Genomic DNA, 19,695 nt, shown 5'->3' on the forward strand with positions numbered 1-19,695 from the left:
TCGATATATTCCTTTGAATAGGTTCTTCTCCATTTGCAATATATATGTCTGCGGGTGAGAACCACTCATCTCTAAATACAGTATCGTAAATTTTGGATTATGTGAAATTAAATATATCGAATAAATTTGCTTCAACCGTTATATAGTGCCACGTTGAACTATATTATTCTACTATAGTTCCTGACCAAATTATTAGGTGCACTGTAAGATTCCATGTGAAATCTTAATTATCAGGTGATATTAATCAGCTTTATTGTTTTTATGCGACTGAAACCGGTTTGCATTTGTTTACGTTCGTGTATCAATTGGTCAAATCAGACGATATATAATATAAATTTGATGATTGGGTAAATTAGACGATATATTATATAAATATAGAATATTTATTATATCAGTATATTATAATAATTATATTAGTATATTATAATAATTAGACCAAATTATTAGACGCACTGTAGTTTTTTTAATAATTACATGTTTTGCGCCAGTTTGTATGCAATGCTTTTATATTGAAACATACATGTAATGGGTTTTTATTCAGGAGATTTTTTATATACTTCCTATTTGTATTTATTTTTAACGTATTGCATTACAATGTTAACCAATTGATACACGAACGTAAACAAATGCAAACCGGTTTCAGTAACGTATAAACAATATAGCTATGTAGTATCGCCTGATAATTAAGATTTTACATAAATCTTATAGTGCGTCTAATATTTTGGCTAGGGACTGTATATTAACGTACTTCTTATACTTAATTACTCGTACTATGGTTTCATTTAGCCTTTTATTAAGGTACCAGCGAATTCGTAGCGTATTTTGGCTCTAAGTAACGGCCAAATGTTGAATCAGATCTTTAGAGAGTGCAGGAAAAAGATTACTTGTTATAACTACACATCTTATAGATTAGTTCTTTTAGAATCCCGTCTCTGTTTCATCCAAATCTAAACTGTTCAAAATATATTTCACTCTTATAATTAATAAAATTAAAAACTGCATTTCAAAAGTGAATAGCTTTTGTTCACTTGAAAATTTCGGCATGAATGATTCTTAAATAATTTTTAATTTGAAAATTACGCATCTGAAGAAATTTTTAATGTAGTCTCTTTATTGTTCCAGACAGTGGGGAGGTATTCAGAATTCCCAGAGGAAAGGTGTATAACATTTAAACGAAGAATGTAAACAACGCAGTTTAATCACATCACGATACTGAGGATTTTAATGCATACTATGGTTTTAAGATAAAATATTCATTAATATATTTTTGTAAGAACTTTCATTGTTAAACTTTTTTTACAGTAATTAACCAATTGAAGAATTTTTTATTCTTGGTGTTTACTATGTGGAGAATAGAAACAGACAATCTTCATTTATCAAAAGGTACCTCACGATTGATTCGAGCTAGCATGTCTTATATACTAGTTTATTGATGTTTGATATGTAATGATATACTAGTTTGATAGTGAATGATATACTAGTGAATTGATGTTTAACAATTTAAGTGGTAGTTATGCCACAATAGTCCCACACCAGAATTTTATCACGGACAGAATTCGATGAACAGATACCACTAGTTGCCGCATTCGCGAAGGACCGGGAGAGCTGTGTTAAGTTTACCGGATTTGAGCGCTTGAGGTAAGAGCTGTATTAGTTCACCTTGTTTGGAGCGTTTTTTGTGAGAGCTGTATTAAGTTCACGGTTGTGTGTGTGGCCTCTCCTGTGTTGCTGTTAGCAGTCGAGAGTGGTGGATTCCGTTGAATGTAATTGAGACTGAAAAGCAAAAGCGCGAGGAGGATAATGACGCAGTCACAATTAGCAAGTAAATTGTTCAATGTGCACCATTCATCGAAGTGGGCGTTACCTGTAGGGAAGTTCATATCACGTCCGGGTCACCAATGTGTGGAGAATATAAACCGACAATCTATCAAAAGAGATCTTCAGATTGAATCGAGTTTGCATGTCTTATATATTAGTGAAGTGATGTTTAAAAATCGTAGTGGTACATACGCCACATTTACAATTCGATATTTAAAAGTGTATGCATTTTATTAATATATTCATCAATTCTTTCAAAGCAATTTGATAGGAACAGAAAAATAATTCAACTTTTTCCAAGTATCATCTATTTTTAAATATTTACCAATGCCAATAAAAAGGATCGCTTCTCTGTTTTCTAAAATCCGAAATCAAAGGCTGTTAAAATATCCCGTTTCCGATTTCCGGGTATAACTTTTAAACGTGATGTGCCTTTTCTAGCAACATAAATAAAGCCGAAACTACGATCTGAGGCATAAACTGACGTCATTAAAACAAAAAAATCCAACACCGGGCCATCATCCGCATCGTCTGTTTCGCAATGGGTTTCGTTTCCAATGGAGATCCCTTGGCGTTGTTACCGCGACCCGCATTTGGCGACCAGGCGGAACGAGCAATAATGTCGATTCTCGGTAACCCTACAGCCACAGTCGGCAACGAGCCGCGAGTGAGATAAGTTCTATTTGTGAAATTGTGGTGTAAATCTGTGACGCAAGTTCGTAGTCGGCCGGAGTTCCGCGGAGATAGACGCGACTGTGTCCCGTTTTTTCGAATGTTCGTTTGCAAACGACTGTGCGATTTTTTGTATTTGTGATACTGTTCTGAACTAATAATTCATTATCATTCGGCGAGGATTTTGTGTAACATTTATCACTGTGAATCTAATAGTTTGTTTTCTTCGTACGAAGGATGATTTTTTAGATAGCGACCATCTACGACTGGTAAGTGTTAATTAATAGTCAAATATTTTTAATAATTCATTGCAAATAATTTCAACGATTTTGTTTTGTTCCATGTTGTATAGTTTTCTAAGAATATATTTTTTTAAAAAAGCAATCAAATTTAAATATAATATTTGAGTGTTGTTATTTTTCACTAATTTTTAATTAAAAATTATTTTTCTATTTATGAAAAATGAACTAGAGTTCAAATTATTTCATAGCTCTTGTCTTATTATTATTGTGTAAAAGGTGTATAATGTAAAGTAAAATATATATTATATCAATTTATTTCGTGCGTTCAACTTTTAAAAATAAAGAGCATAGCTATTTTTAAAGTGCTGAAAATTTAAAAATATTGAATTGCTAACAGTTTGTTTTTAAAACAAAGCTTAAACTGTTGTATTAACGTTGCAGTGCGCGATATTTTCTCCTTTTACTATTTAATATCGAAGAAAATTTATAATTTCTTACATTATAATTCCCCGTCAGTGCGCCGTTGGCGTGAAATTTTCTCCTTTTTGAAAAATAAAAATTTATTTCTGTATTTTTGTGAGTGATTAGGAAGGTTAATGTTGACAACCATGATAAACTATTCTAATGATGCGCTTTTCGATTTTCATGCAAAATTTATTATTTTGCCATTCTATAAAACAGGTGGTTTATGTATGCGTGATCTTCGTTAACGCTGAATAAAATGTGCTGAAATTAACGAGTTTCGTGTCAAACAAACTAAGTTTTGTCTTATTATTTCTAATGAGAAATCATTGCAAAAGATTCGTTCAATGGCAGTACAATACATAATTTTTATTCATACTTCCCAATTCTGTCTTAAAGTCTAAATCTATATAGTAAACGTGATCTTAAAACTCAACCCACGTTTCTTCATTACTCTTATAAATTCCCACTCAGCAGCGAATGTTTAATTATATAAATACATATCCCTTTTCGCCAAAAAAGTTCGGTTGTGAAAAAAAAAAAAAAAGAAATTGTGACTCACCTACGTTTTTGTTACTCCCTCTATTATTTACTTGTGCAACATTTTTGTACATTCTGTCTTTTCCCCCTTACTCTAGCAACATAGCGTATAGATAATCTTATAGAGTTACAGAAAAAAAAATTATCTGTTGCCATTTATTTCTTAAATGTTAATCTAATTATCAAAAATAGTGAAATTAAATGTCCTTTCTTTTCCTTTCTTTCTAAAGCAAATGGTGTAGCATGTCCATTTTTAGAGCCTCTAACTCTATTCCAGTTTTTGTTTCTTTTACTAATAGTTAACATTGAAGAAAAATTTTCTTTTTTAATACATTAATAATAAAATTTACTATTCAGTAAGGGTGGTGTTAAAGGGGACGCAGTAGTTTACGAATTTCTATGTTAGTGTACAATAAACATTCTTCGTATTTTGTGTATACATTTCTGGCGAATTCTAATACTTTTTCACCTACATCTATGAAGTGATATTTTTCATCATTTTATTTTAAGACTGTCAATGGTTATCTTTACGCAATTTTATCGAGATACGGTTGTAGTTGTAAATTTAAATATTGGGGAACACTCCTAGGTAATGTGCTAGACTAAGGGTTATCACGTTATCTACTTTCTTATTGTTTCATTTTGATAATAAGAAATTAGATATGCTATGCTGTATTGCTTTCTATTTTTACGTTCTACTAACAAATTATTACTGATTAAAGTATTTTATAAACTTTTAGGTGTGAAGAAAAATTTTTTTAAAAATTATTCGATGTAAATAAATTAAAAAAAAAAAATTTATAGATTTAAATTAAGAAATTTATTTTAAGAAATTAGTTCATACAAATCAATATTCTTTTTTATTACATTATATCCCAAATTAATTTTCTGCGGAGTATTTTATCAAAGAACAAACCACCTTAAGCGACCAACTTGGTTTTCTTTCAAAATTATCTTGAACAACATACAATATTTAATGATAACAAAGCCGAATGCGCAGAGCTTATCTAAATATTCTAATTATTTAACCCCTCCTATTCAAGTAACTTAGTTTTAGACAGTATATTAACCAATTTTTTTTCACCATCTAGCTGTTTCCTGTGGCTTTGAGTTTAAATTTAATTATTTTCACGATGCAGCCAAAGTTGTATTGAAATTTTATGATAATTTAAAGTCTGTCCGGCAGCCATTAAATAACACAAGCCACCGTAGTTATGAACTCGGAACATTTCAGCATAGTAGGCAGCAAAAGTAATGGAATTATTTCCATCTCTGTCGCGATATAAGATTTTTTTTTTTTTAAAAAAAAAAGAAAGAAAGGAAGAGGAAAAAAAAAAAGACTCATCTCAATGTTTCATCACGTGCTGTTCTATTTCCTCACTCACCTTTCAAGCCGCAGTATCGTACAATATGAGTATCGTACAATGTATGCTATTGCTCGTAAAAGACAAGTTCCGTCAACAATCATTGGTATGACAGTATGCGGCGCCATACCACCGTTTATGTTTAAAACTTCTACAGCCATTTTTAAAAGAAAATAGATAATAAATAGATGCTTAACGTATAGCTAACTATTCAACGCTATAATTATTTAAGATAACCTAACAAAAAAATCTTAATAAATACTTAACTTATAACTAGTTTTTTAAAGCTACTGAACTTCACTTACTACAATCTAAGTAAATGCTTAACGTATAACTGACTTTTTATTACTACCTTTACTTACTACAATTTTATTACTAACGACAACCTAACAAAATGGAAAATAGCTATGTTTCTAATAGACACCCGAGTTTGAGGCGCCACTTAGGAAAAATATATATATAAATGCTTAACTACTTGTTTTCCAAAATCTTGCATAAAACACCGAACTTTTTCATCGCATTAACGATATTCAAATGAACTGCATCGTTTCATAACTTCATATTTAAAAGTCTGTTGGATGCTTCATTGGACTATGTCGCTTTTGGAGACGAAATCTGTTTTCCTTTGCTAACTTTCACATTTTTTTAGTACATTGGCACACATTATTTTAGTATGTAGCTCCAATATGTTTTGCTTTAAACGTGACTAAATAATTTTTTGCTCAGGAAGGATATTGCCTTTACTCTGAAAAAAAAAATCGGTTCAACGTTGAACCATACGGCACTTCGAACCGTATAGAGCTAATTTACTTCAATCCTAATAAATTGTTGCGTTAAACCACATAGCCGTGCAATTTAAACCATAGTATCTTGTGATGAAGTTTAACTAGCAGGATAATGGCATATTAAGGCTGCAGCAAATTTGAAAGGTGTTATGGTTCAACGCGCTCCACAATATGTCTAAAACCATACGGCACTTCGAACCATATAGAGCTATTTTACTTCAATCCTAATAAATTGTTGCGTTAAACCACATTGCCGTGCAATTTAAACCATAGTATCTTGTGGTGAAGTTTAACTAGCAGGATAATGGCATATTAAGGTTGCAACAAATTTGAAAGATGTTATGGTCCAACGCGCACCACAATATGTCTAACAATGTAGTCAATGATCATTTGGTGTTGCGAATTTCCGGATGTTTTCCAGGTAATGTTTTATATTTCCTTTTGTCAGACACAGGAAATCAACAGATGTTCCTCACTTCAAGCTGTATCCTCTGATAAGGAAAAAATGCTTCTGCATTTTTCTTTTCGAGCTCTAGTACACGCGACATAGATTAAACAGGGCTTAAATATCTATCGGTAATTCATGAGCAAATAGTGAATCATTCGGTTCATGTGTTTAAGCGTTTCGGTGAAACGTTCCCTAACAACGTTAGTTTTGTTTGCGCTTGTGCTTTTTCATAACCGAACTTTCATTTTTGGCGATTCGACGATCTCTCGTTACTTTAGACGTTACGAAATCGAGTGATTTTTGATGAAACGTGAACTTTTAAATATGTGACGAAGCTTCTTTTTTTTTTTTTTTTTTTTTTGTCTGTGTCTACTCAGTTTATTCTGACCGTTCATTTCAGCAAACTGAATTTAAAATCGTTTGCACTATATGTCGGGATGATATAGGGCTCTATTTTTATTAGTTTCTTGGCTCGATTCCGAGTGTAGACAGAGCACGTGCTTTTTTTTAAAAATTATTATTATTGATTTTCTAATCAATTGTGTGAATTGATCTGTAGCTTTTAGCATACCACAAGTGAATTTTCTTAGTATAATGAAATGTTTACTCGTAGTAAAACAGTTTTGTTAAAAATCTGGAACATTTGTGAATTTTGAGCATTAAAAGTAATTCGTTTTAATTTTTTATAAATAAATAATTCGTATTAATTCGTATGCATCATGTGGATAAAAAAAATTTATTATTTATCAACTTTTCTTCATAATTTTATGCTTTTTAATTATTATTTTTTTTCAAATCAGTTGTGTTAATCAAAATGTAGCTTTTAACAAAAAACAAGTGAATTTTCTCTATTTGGTGAAATTTTCATTCGGAGCATTTTCCATGTAGCAATTTTGTCAAAATCGAAGTACAATTCGTGAATTTTGAATAATAAAAATTGTGATTATTTTTTATTAATAAATAATCGGTATCTATGATATCTATAAAATAATATTTTTTTAATTTATTTTTTGATTTAAGATAAATTAAATTGATATAAGCATGCATGTCCTGTTTGTTTTATGGTTGTCAATAGTGTACACTGATTTTTGCTTGGAAATTAATTGCTTAGTTGTCCACATTAAAAGATTAATTTGAAGTCTAAAAAGGGGTAAGTGCGTTATGATCTGAAAATAATCGAAATAGCGCTTTCTCTCAAGCACAGATTCGAGACGAAAGTTGTAGCGTGTTGTATGCACTTCACGTGCGGCTGCCCCACCCTAGTGGTCGCGGTAGGCGGCAGACAGAGTTATTTGCGAGCGATGCCTGTCTCCGTCATTCTTCTTTTATACAATGACTTGACCCCGTGCAGGGAGAGAGAAGAAAAAAAGTAGTTGCGTCATTGGCATGGCTTCCCAATTGCGGTTCCATTTCTTTTTTCTTTTTCAAATTGTCACTTAACATTTGTTTTCATTCCTACTTTGCAACAGCAATTTTGAAACATATGCTACGCAAATGAGCAACGCCTAAATACTATTTTTTTTGGCTGCATTCTTGAAATGGTGCTAAGTTTAGGGAAATTATAGTACATTATTAACAGTGGTTCAATTTGAACGTAAACATGATTCAGTTGAACATCTTAATTAACACCGTATTTAAGATTCAACGTTAAACTATATATTTTTATTTACAATTATTAGCAATCGATTCAGTGTCATTGGTTATTAGCAGATCACTTATAATATATTATCTTTCTTTAAACGTTCTTTTTTTTTTTTAAATAGTTTTTAGTAATATTTACTTTAAGTTTAAGTAGTTAATCGGAAAACTTATTGTAAAATCATCCGAAGAAGAATAAAAACAATGAATGATTTTTCAATTCATACTTAAGTATGAATTGAATTGAAAAAGGAAGCTATACACTAACGATCAAATCCGTCATTTTAAGTTGTGATTGTAAAATCTTAAAATAAACAAACCACGAGCATTTTAATTTATCCATTGCAGTGATCAGAAATATGATTTGTTGCTTTAAATCGCACAATTTTATGTTTGCCATGTTGATCACAATGCAGTTCACTTGCTTTTACACATACAAATGAAAAAAAAAAAAATTTAAATGTTAAATACTGACTAGCGGTAATAAATTGAGAAGTAGACCGAATTATAGAATCTTAGTCCTAGACACCTTTAATAAGATCACCATGGCCCGACGTTTAACTTAGGAATTTCCATGTTTTCTGAGTTGAGATCAAGATTACAGAAGCAGGGTTCGTAGTTGTCCTGATTCAAAATAATTTGTCCTGATTTTTAACTTTTATCCTGATGTTCCTTATTTTTCTTAATATTGGTCCTAGAATGACCTAAATAGGGCCTACATTGGCCAATATAGAACCTATATAGGTTATAAAATATCAGGGGAATCAGACAATTATATATAAAACCGATATTGATTGTAAAGTGACTGTAAATCATCTGTTGAATCGAAAAATTCGATATAGGGCTAATATCTGAAAAATAACTGTCCTTTGAACAATTATTGATCGAATATTCATGAATATTGGCCCAATGAGTTATATTGCTGCTAGGTGATGTATAACCTTACATATACCGTGTGTCTACTCAACGATAATATAATAATAATAGAAAACCTCATGGAATCGTGAATTTAAAAATTATTTTATATTATATCGAATTAGTTGATAGTTACTGATAAACTTTGCTCACATTTGAAGTAATTTCTGTAAGCTTAAATGAAAGCAAATTCTCAGAAATATTAAACTCTTATCATTTTTGTCTTTATAAATGTCTAATACACTCTCTCTCTATCCACTGAGAAGGGGCGTTGTCTTTTTGATGTTGCCAGACATCGCTAAGAGATGACTTACCAAAGCCTGCTTTCTCTCATATCTTTTTCATCCCGCATCTTTCATACCCTTCATTTTTCAATGCTTTCACAGCTATTTTTTTTTTCTACTCCCTCTCTTCCCGTTCTATTTGCCGCAAGAACCCCGACTGCGTCCGTGTGTACTGACAGCAATGTGTGATCAATGACAGCTTTTCTTCCCTCTGGCCTATTTGGGTCACTTTTCTTCTTTATTTCACTACTTTTTTGTAAAAAGTTCGTTTTTCTTTATGCATCGGGGATGTTGATTTTTTCTGGTTGATAATTTACGCATCTATTTTAAATTTTACTACAATTGCATTTGTACAATCCAAGTTAAACGTAAGAAACTGTAGGATAATTGCTATACTAAATTACTTTGAAATATCTCATTTTATGAGAAAAAGACACAATATTCTTAGCGATAAAAGTTTTTACTGCTAATATCAATAATTGAAACGTTTTCTACAAATTTAACCTTCGCATTTATTATGTTTTAAAGCATATTAAAGAAAATTATCCATTTTCTGTATTACTTAGATTAATTTTAAGCATAAAAGTTTGATAATTGACTTGTGAACTGTTTATTTCATTTATTTAAACCAGTATTATTTTCTATTGATAAGTTAAAAAAAAAAATAGTTAAGTAGCTCCGGGAAGAATAATTAGTAAAGCTGCTGACAAGTAAATTTAAAATTTCAAAGTAAATAAATAAATGATTTAAATATGTATATAAAGTGCTGATCGCGAAAAGCTTCAGTAGTCAAAACTTATTTACTTCAGGAGTTGTTCATGATAAAGCTAATTTACGCCGTAGAACTTACATCATTTTTATTCTTAACTTCTAGCTGTCAGAATTTGATGAGCTTATCTATCAAGTCAAAACGTGTGTTTCCGCCGAACTCCAATTGCGATGTTGTCGCCAACGAATCGATAGCAATTTTTCTTTTTGGGCGAAAACTCGCCGAGGCAATTATGAAACAGTAAAATCGTATTTACCCACGCGCCGTCGCATACAGCAACAGCAGGCAGTTGTAGGGAAGGGAAAGCGCTGTATCTTTTTTTATTTTTTAAATGATATTGCTTCATTTTTCAAGCTGCTTTGTTATCGTCCCGCGGAGCTTTTATCGGCGTTCTTTATCAGAAACCGACCTCGTTCGTCCGGGACGACGGCGTCAGCGCCGTGGGCCATTTTCACCCCATCGGCCGTCTGTAGCGAACCCTTCCTGCTAGAGGCGATCCGCTGCTGTGACCGTGGCCTACGTGTTTGCGGTTTAAGATTTATTTTTGTTTTCTATTTCCCTTATCCGCGTCAGGATAGAAAACAATGCGTAGTTAGCTTGCTGTGTTTTCCTGTTACTGATGATGAATTCTTTTAAATGCTCTTTTATCCCTTTTTGTTTTGTTTTTAAATTTCACCATTTTTTATTGCGTCAACGTTCAAAATCTGTTATCAAATTTCTTTGCTCGTTTCGCGCCATTTGAAACTTAAAATCTCAATTACTAGCCGTTTTAAAAACTTAATTACTTGTCCATTTCTGTTTATACGCTGGAATTGATTTTACATTTTGTGAATTTTCATTTAGCCACTGAGAACAAAGGCCTTGTTTTTAATAAAGTAGGCTGAGTTTCAGATTAATAAAGAGTTTTGGAATCCCACTTGACATTGTTTTTTATAAATTCAGATTAGTTAAAATATTTGGAAATTCACTTAACATTTTTTTTTAAATGTTATCTTAAAAAAATTTACAATACTGAAGTGATAGATTGCAGGCACTAATCTGAGTCTAGTTGCTTATCGCCCTTAACATAATTTTTCTATTAAATGCTCTCGACTAAATATCTCATTTTGTGCAGTAAAGATGTTTCCATATGCTTTGCAAACAAGAAATTAAATGGACCAGTGTAATTTATTTAGTTTTGAACTAATATTATTTATACTAATATAGAATATATATTATTACAACTAATATAGTTTGTTGACTAATATTATGATTAAATGTATATTTCATTCTTTAATTTCATTTTTTTCCCATCCATATTGAGAATATTCTTAAACTTCTGACTTCCCTTAATCACGTTACCGAAACTATCTCACGCTAACTAGAACAAAACATAGCATTACTATGTCATTATATCTTCGTAATCATGACATTTATAACGAGTAGAAGTTGTATTTTGGTCGAAATATATTTTTATTATAACCTATCAATTGCTACTGATAATGCCAATTGCGATTATTCTCCTAAAGTTATCGATAGAAATGACTAATCAAATAAATATCCATTTCAAACTTACAGAGATAATTGACGATTTATTGTACCTGCCTATTCGTCACAATTAAGTCATTAAATGAAAATAAAAATCGTGGCAGCTGGTTAAATTTTGTAGCATTATGGTTTTCTGAAACAAATATAATCTTTAAAGCTTTCGAATTTTAACTATCTTTTTTTTTTGTTCGAATGCATGAGATTACATTAAGATAATGGTGCATCGAAATAAATAAAAAAAAAAAATGATTTAACAGTAAACAACGTGCTTACTATTTGAAAATTTATACTTGTTTTGATATAATTTGAGTGATCCTATTTAATGAGGCTATCAATGCCTTGGTTAGATTCCCGCATTGTTAAAAAATACTTTTAGTATTCGTAGTATGTGTATTTGTACCCATATTATACGTTCCCGATACACTTTTTTTTCGCTCCATTGATTGGAAGTTTTTTTTTTTTTTTTTTTTTTGTGTGTGTTATACTTTAAACCAGTATCCTTGTCTTTTGAGTTAAGCTCGGAGAACGCGATGCTTTCCAACGTCCTGGCGCGCTGATCACATCCCTATCGTTAAAAGCCGTCACGCAATGCGTGGAAGGTGATAAATAACCGTGTCAATTATCAAATTCTTTGGAAGTACGTATTTGATAAATTCTTCTTCGCCCGAAATCCATATCAAAAGTAACAGCAGCTGTTTAAATGGCGTGGAAGAGAAAAAAAAAAAGGCTAAGGTTTTCCCAACTCTTTCTGTGCAAGCATTGCAAAACCGAGACATATCGTCTTGTTTCGTGCTTCATTCGATATTGCGCCGTTGTCGTGCAGACGAGAGATCTGAACTGTACGTGTTTTCTCTCTCTCTCGCGAGAGGAGGGAAGGAGAGGGAGGGGGGGAGGATTGTGAACCATAAATAAACAAAGCAATGAAAAGTAGGAAAAAAGGCGGACGGCCGAACCGTAGGCGTGAAGGCGCACAGGATGTTTCCCCTTGGCGTGTCACGAAATATGCCGATAGTCGATTCTGCGGTCGGGGAGGTAGAGTGTGGGAGAATTTTTGCGTGTGGAAATAACTGCCGATGCGATGGATATACGCTTTTGAATTCTGCCTGCTCGTGTCTGTTGGTGAATCGTTCCAAATGAGAAAGAATGGCTTCCCCCCTTTTTTTTTTCTTTCTTTTATTTGTTAGTGATTTTCTTTACGGAGAACGCGATTGCACTTTGGTGATAGTCGCCTTCTAATTGAAGTGATAATTTGCTGCTGGGTATTGTTAGTTTTTTTTCTCATCCGCTTTCAGAACGTTTTTCGAAATTTTCTCTTTTTTATTGTTTTCTTTCTTATTAGAACTATCATTTCGTGTTCATGTATTTTTAAGTTTGACCGAAAGTAAAGAGCGGTTAATGACAGAAACATTTGAATTTCCATACAAATGTTTTTATGTTTCTGGGCTTGTCATCTTTTAATCAAAAAATAATTTTGTTTTGTTGATCATTTAAACAACTCAATTACAAACATGACTCGAAGAAGGCTAAGATATAATGCTAAATTAATTAGATAACATTCTTTACTGTTGGTACTTATTATATGGTGGGTTAATTTCGTAATATAATTTTTATTTTCAATGACCAGCTATGATTTCTGAAATTTTATAACCAGTTTTCGTATTATTTCATGCTCGAGTTTTCCAATATACATATAATACTAACTTAGAGAAATATACGATAGTTAAGATAATAACGGAACAGTTTTGGATTATAAAAACAAAATATTATTTTATCATTATTATTTTTTAAAAGTAAAAAAAACCTTGTTTGCAAAACTTTTGTCCAATTTCATTGAATATGATGATAAAATGAAATACTCTAGTATTTTCTGAAAAGAAACAGTCATAAAAGTGCATCGTACTAATATTATTCTGATAACTAATTCAGATAAATGCAAAATGGTTTAAAATATTAAAGAAAATCCATTAGCATCGATATCATTAAAAATAGCGTATACCATTCTCGGAATTCAATAAAAAGAAATTTTAACTAGAAACGTTTAATAAGAAGATAAAGAATTAATTCTTATCTAGAGAGAATTCAAATTATTTTCAGTTTGTTCATTGACGGTTAAAAAGGATCGACTACTATTACATCAATCGGCGAGTAATTCTTTTGCTATTTTTCTTTTCGTAAGACAATATATAGGGAAAAAATTTAACTATAATAAAATACGAGCTATATTCTCACTATGACTACTCTTTCATTGAGTTCTTTAAATAATGAGCAAGCGGTTCAACCATTTTCATTTTTCATGGAAAAAAATTCTTTGTATCCACAGAAAAAAAGAATAACATTCGTAATAATAATACACAAAAAAAGATCTTGAAAACGCCCAACGAGTTAACACCCCTATCATGGCAAAGCTGAGGTTACCTTTCTTTGTGTGAGAGGGAGAGAGAGAAAAAAAATGATGCACACCTGTGATGACAAACACAGGTGAGTTTTCCGTCCACAAATTGAAGGTGCTCTGGCACTGGAGCAGAATTCCATTATTGACGTAAAACCAGTTATTAACCAGAGAAAACGAGGAGCGTGATTTAGTCACTGAGCACACACTGTATGGCTGTCCTCTACTCTCTTGCAATTTATTTGACTTGTTTGAAATAGTCTACTTCTTAATTGAAGTTATATGAAATTAAAAATTTCGCCAGCATTGGAATTTCTTCTTCAAGAGCGCTGTCTATATTTCTGCGACTATATTATTTAACTTTTATTTATTTATATTTCTTTTGCTTATTTAGCCAATCTCCAAAAAAATAATAATAAATAAATAAAAAATTACAAAAATACAAAAGTTGTTTTTGGAAATATAAACTTTTCTCTATATTCTTTTTTTCTCGCATTTATCAAGTTTCTATTTAATTTTGTTATTTGGTAAAAAATATATAAATAAATAATGGAATAAATCAGAGTTTCCCAAACTTATGACTTTTGTGTACCCTTTCTAAATTTTTTGTAACGCTGTGTACCACTAATAAAAAAATGAATGCATTTTTTACTGTAAAAAAATTTCACTAAAGTTAAAGATCACAACTGACTGTTTACGCTACTAATTATTAACTGCTCTGCAAAAAATAGCCAATAGAAAAATACATAATAGTAAATTTTCATGGCTAGCTTTGTTTTTTTTTAAAAAAAAATTCAGATTTTCGGTTGTTGCAAGTTATTTTGCATAAAAACGCGTACCCCCGCTAAACTGTACCCGTACCCCTGGGGGTACTCGTACCAAACTTTGGGAAACACTGGAATAAATAAATAAATAATGGACGAAAAAACAGAATAGAAACGATAAAACAATCATGTTAGTTTAATAGTAATATTATAAAAAAGAAATAGTATTGGTATTTTGTCATTTCCTTTGTGTATTTTTATTTTTCTCGAAAAAACTTTATATTTTGTATTAATGTTTTAAAACATTCAGTACTTATTTAAATTTGTATTCCATGTCAAATATCGATGAGTGGAATCTTATCATTAACTTTAAATTGAACACTTTAAAATAAATTTAAAAAAACGTTGAGTTAATGATGATAAATAAATTGTAATTTATCTAAGTAGAACAAAATTATTATTTCATGCCTGAAATATATATTTGTAACGAAGTAAAATTATCTTAAACAAAACAGAAAAACGTTTATGTTTTAATGTAAATAAAGACATGTATACTTCATAATTTTTTTTTCATAAAACTAAAATTCTGTAGTACTAGTTAAGGGGAAAAAAAGTATGAAATCCAGACGTTTAATTTTTTTTTTCTTCTGTGAAAAATAAGTATTTTGATGCCGATTGCCATTCACCTTTCTACAACTGCTTAACAAGCATCGAACACTTTTAGTATCGTTAAAAATGTAATACCCCCTCCTTTCGAAACAGAAACTTCTATTCTTAATGAGTAGAATATTTTCCGAAACAGCTAGGCTTGCATTAGATTCAGAAAAGAACTTTCTTCTCGCCTCTATACCTCCCCCCCCCCTCATCGAGTCGCAGCTGTCGTGATATCTCGAACTCCAAATTAGAGAGGGGGTGGCCATGTGGGCGGTGGAAGCAGGGTAAGCATTTAGGGAATTTCGTCCGGTCCAGGGACCGATGCGTGCATATCAATGAGGCTATATAACATCCTAGAGGGTGAATGTGACCCGCATATAATTAGCCGCCGGCTCTTTGCGGGGGCTTGTGCAAGCTGGGCTTATGCGGGTGTGGGGTGGTATGAGCCATTGAAAGGTCGGCTTTGTTCAAGAGAGAAGAACGGACGACTGTGTGTGTGTGTAATCGTTCGAATTTGCTTGCTGGGTCGTCTGAAATCTGGTTCCTCATCGTGTGCAGGTTATTTCGGTGAAGGGTGACTTTAGAAGACCATTTGCATACATTATGCATCGCGTTTCGGATGATCAGAATGTTCTGTGGATAATGTGTGTTGCCTCGCTACAAGAAGATATTGTTAAGACATTTTTAAAAAGAAATGAGATGTGAAAGGAAACTTTACATTGAGAGACTATTTTACATATCAGTAAAGGACATATGTATACAGTATAATTTCTAGCAAAAAAAAAAGTCTTGCATTTTTTTTCTTCTTTAAAATATTTAAAAAAAATTTATTTTCAAAAATATTCGCAATGCCCAATTGCCGTTAGATATTCAATACGCAATAAAATTATTACTATGTGATGTCACATGCCGTGCTGTCTGTCTCTCACATGTGGGATGTGTATGTAATGTAATTTCTAACAAAAAATTTTTTAAATTTTTAAATAAAAATTGTGTATGTAATGTAATTTCTAACAAAATTTTTTTTAAATTTTTTCTTAACAAATATTTTATATCAATTTTATTCAGTATTAGTCTAACCAAACTAGTTTAGATCAGTTTCATCCAATATAATGTATGAATTGTGTATTATTTAAACTATATACTAAATTTGTGTTGTATTTTGACTGGAAAATGTTCGTAAAAGTAGCTACTTAAGGTATTTGAAAGTCGAATAATTGTCCTATAATTTTTGCGAATTTGGAAAACTAAAATTTAAGTAGAACGTTAAGTGACATGTTTTCTTATTTTAATGGCAACTTTATTGAAAGAAATGCAAATTTCAGCCGCAAATATCCCTAAAAATTGTGCGTTCATCGTGGTTAGTTAATTATAATAGTGTAATAATTTTCAGTAGGTTTATCTTATGTTTATTAGCTGTTAGCAAATTGAATAAAAGATAAATGATTAAATATGATTTAATATTGTTAAGTATTTGGAAATAGGAAACTAAGAGCGCTATATTTGAATCAAGGGCAACATATTCGCTCCCAATCTAGTTACTAGTTTTTAAAATCTTTGAATTATTATTTATTTATGTATTAATACATACATAAAACACTTATGTTTTTATACATTTTGACTGGCAAAAAAAACTCATAAATGATTGATCGTTGAAAAAAAAATACAAACGTAAGCTTAGAAGGCGCGTACAAGATTTATTTTATAAACTTTTCGTATGCTAGAATTCAAAAATTTAGTTTATATTTAGACATTTAATTATAACGTGATTAATTATTATTTTATTAATTACCTATTTTTTGTCATCATCTTTAATTGTAAACGTCATTAATAATTTATTTATCTTCAGAAACAGTATCTTTCCAGGCGAAAAATTTTCTATGTTTATAAACATCATTCAACTGAAAGTCACGGAATTTATGTATTAATACATATTATGTATTTCAATTGACAAAAAAAAACCTCGTAAATGATTGATTGTGAAGGAAAAAAATACAAACATAAGCTGTCGTATGCAAAAATTTAAAAAAAAAATTTTTTTTTTAATAAGCTATAATGCGGACTATATAGTAAAAAAAGGAAATTATATCTAATAATAAAAATATTTTACAAGAAATTTTTCTTCAAATACAGAATCTCTTCACACATGCCGTTGATAAAAATCATTTTAACTGAAAGTCACGGAAGGGCGGTAGATTCGAATTTTCTTGCACTGTAGCTGTGTGCGCAATTGGATATTCCCTTCCTTTATCGCTTTGGAACAGCGCCAAATGGGGTGACATGGCTCCTATAATATATATATTTTTTTCCTTCTTTCCTCTGAAACCAGTCATCAGACTAGGCGCAGATTCCGAAACGCATTTGTTGCGTTGGATACCCTTTCCCTATCACCGAATCTCTCTTCCACGTGAAATGCTCATTTGCTGCGCTAGCTGAAGTAGATTGTTTCCTACTCTGGTGTGGTTATGTACTCAATTTTCCCGCCAAACTTTAATACTCCTTTCCAACAAAATCTGTAAATTTGATTTCTAACATTTATTCCAAGAATTTTTTAAAAAATTTTTCTGCTTATGGTTTAAAAACTTTGTACGCAGAACAATTTGTTTCTTATATGCTAAATACATTTTTTGAATAAGGATGAATTACCACGTTTTATATTGTTACTTTCAATTATCAAATTCAGAAGTTCCACTTTAGTAAGCGATAAAATTGTTTTAGCAAAGAAAAATTATTTTAGCATCTAAGCCTAGCACAATTAAGCTGTGAATTACAACGAAAAATGCTGTTTAAACGAGGAAATTTAACATAATATATACCTTAGCAGCAAAATGACTTGGGCCCTTATTGTACCAATATTCACCTGATATTTTACAGCCGCTTTTCAACCAGTATCGGCCATAAATAAAATTGTCAGATTCATGTGATATTTTATATTTATTATTCGGCCAATATGGGACCAAAAAATCTAGATATCCCAATATTAATCATTCGGTGCATGTTCATATAGGTCATGAGTCCCACTGGGGCTAATGTAAAATTGTCGCTAGGGTATATGTATGTGTATAGATGGATAGATAAAACGTGAAAATCCAATTATTAGGTTAAAAATTATTGAGGTGTTATGGTTTTATTTAATTATTTCTTTCATTTTGCACACATTCAGGAAATTATAATCACTTATGAATGAAAGCCGTGGGAAAAGACAATTTTTATCATTCTGCAAATTCTTATAATGAGGCTCAACTTCATTTATTAATTGGATAGTTGAACTATAAATTTCTATTTTCTTTATTAGATTTACCAACTTAATTCATATTACAGTATCTGGGGTCTGTCCAAGACAAATTTACTAACCGTTTAGCGGTACCTTCACAAATTCAACTTTAGGAATAACGGTAGTACAAAATACTGTTTCTTAAAATTTTATTTTTGTATCCCGTAGGAAACGATAAATCCATATTTTTGTGTTAATTTTTTGATATAATTTTTAATTTCACAAATTATATCTAAATTTTCACAAAATAGGTACCTCTCGGAAAAACCTAGACAGACCCCTGAATATCGATGTTTATTTTTTTTTTCTTTTAATATTTAACTTATAGAATGTACGAATCAAAAAGTACGGCATACTAATTTCCTACATTGCTTTTTTAAGAAAAAAAAAAGTTAAGAAAAACTAGAACTTTTTAGGTAATACTTACCTCTTTCATAATGCTTTCTGGTAAATCAGAAAAAAACAAAAAGGAAAAAAAAAAATACAAAGAAAGAAATGCAATTGTGAAACCAAAGCTATGAAGGAACCCACTCCACCGACCATGCGTGAGGCCGTCAGGTGAAGGAATTGGATTGTCATGATGGGCCGAAGCCCAGATAGCGATAAATAAATAAAATAAATCGCCAAAAGGGAAGCGAAGGCGGGGAAGAAAAAAAACTCGTCGCGTAAAAATGTAGAAAACACTTCTCTCATCAGAGACTTGGATAAACCAGGCGTTGTCTCTTATTTTTATTTCGCAGACTGGTTATAAATTATGCAAAAAAGAAAGGGAAAGGAAGCCGACAACTTCGTCCGAAGCTTCATTTGTTCTTTTCTTCTTTATTTTTCTTCTCTCCACCTTTTTTCTTTCTTCCTCGCGGATATGTGATGAAACGAATCTATTTCTAGGCAGTGGGGAGAAATCGAAGGACGTGTGGTGTGAGATAATAAAGCTCTGCAGCCTTCCATTTTCCACCTTGTGCAGGGTATGTCTTCTTTCATCCAACCCCCCTCACATCATCATCTAGGAAAGGCAGTGTAAGGTACACTTGTAGATCGCTAATTGCCCATTAACTGGTTTTTTTTTCTTCTTTTGGACTTGTGGAGTAGACTTTCCTATTTTACATTATTATACTGTTGCAGTAAAAATGTAAAATAAATAAATAAAAAA

The 19,695-nt window shown here is 31.3% G+C and overlaps 1 protein-coding gene across 1 annotated transcript in view; it reads left to right on the forward strand.

Annotated features, from left to right (window-relative positions):
• The first annotated feature begins 2,463 nt into the window (after positions 1-2,463).
• The window catches only part of LOC107437564 (uncharacterized), a 40,360-nt gene continuing 23,128 nt past the window's right edge, over positions 2,464-19,695 (forward strand). Inside the window, exon 1 of the mRNA XM_016049623.4 lies at positions 2,464-2,759. The gene's annotated coding sequence lies outside the window, so the exon portion shown is untranslated. The remainder of the gene's footprint in view (positions 2,760-19,695) is intronic.

This window comes from Parasteatoda tepidariorum, chromosome 6 (assembly GCF_982258835.1).
Source record: "Parasteatoda tepidariorum strain Cologne lab strain chromosome 6, Ptep-v5.0, whole genome shotgun sequence".
In the NCBI taxonomy this organism is placed as follows: domain Eukaryota; kingdom Metazoa; phylum Arthropoda; class Arachnida; order Araneae; family Theridiidae; genus Parasteatoda; species Parasteatoda tepidariorum.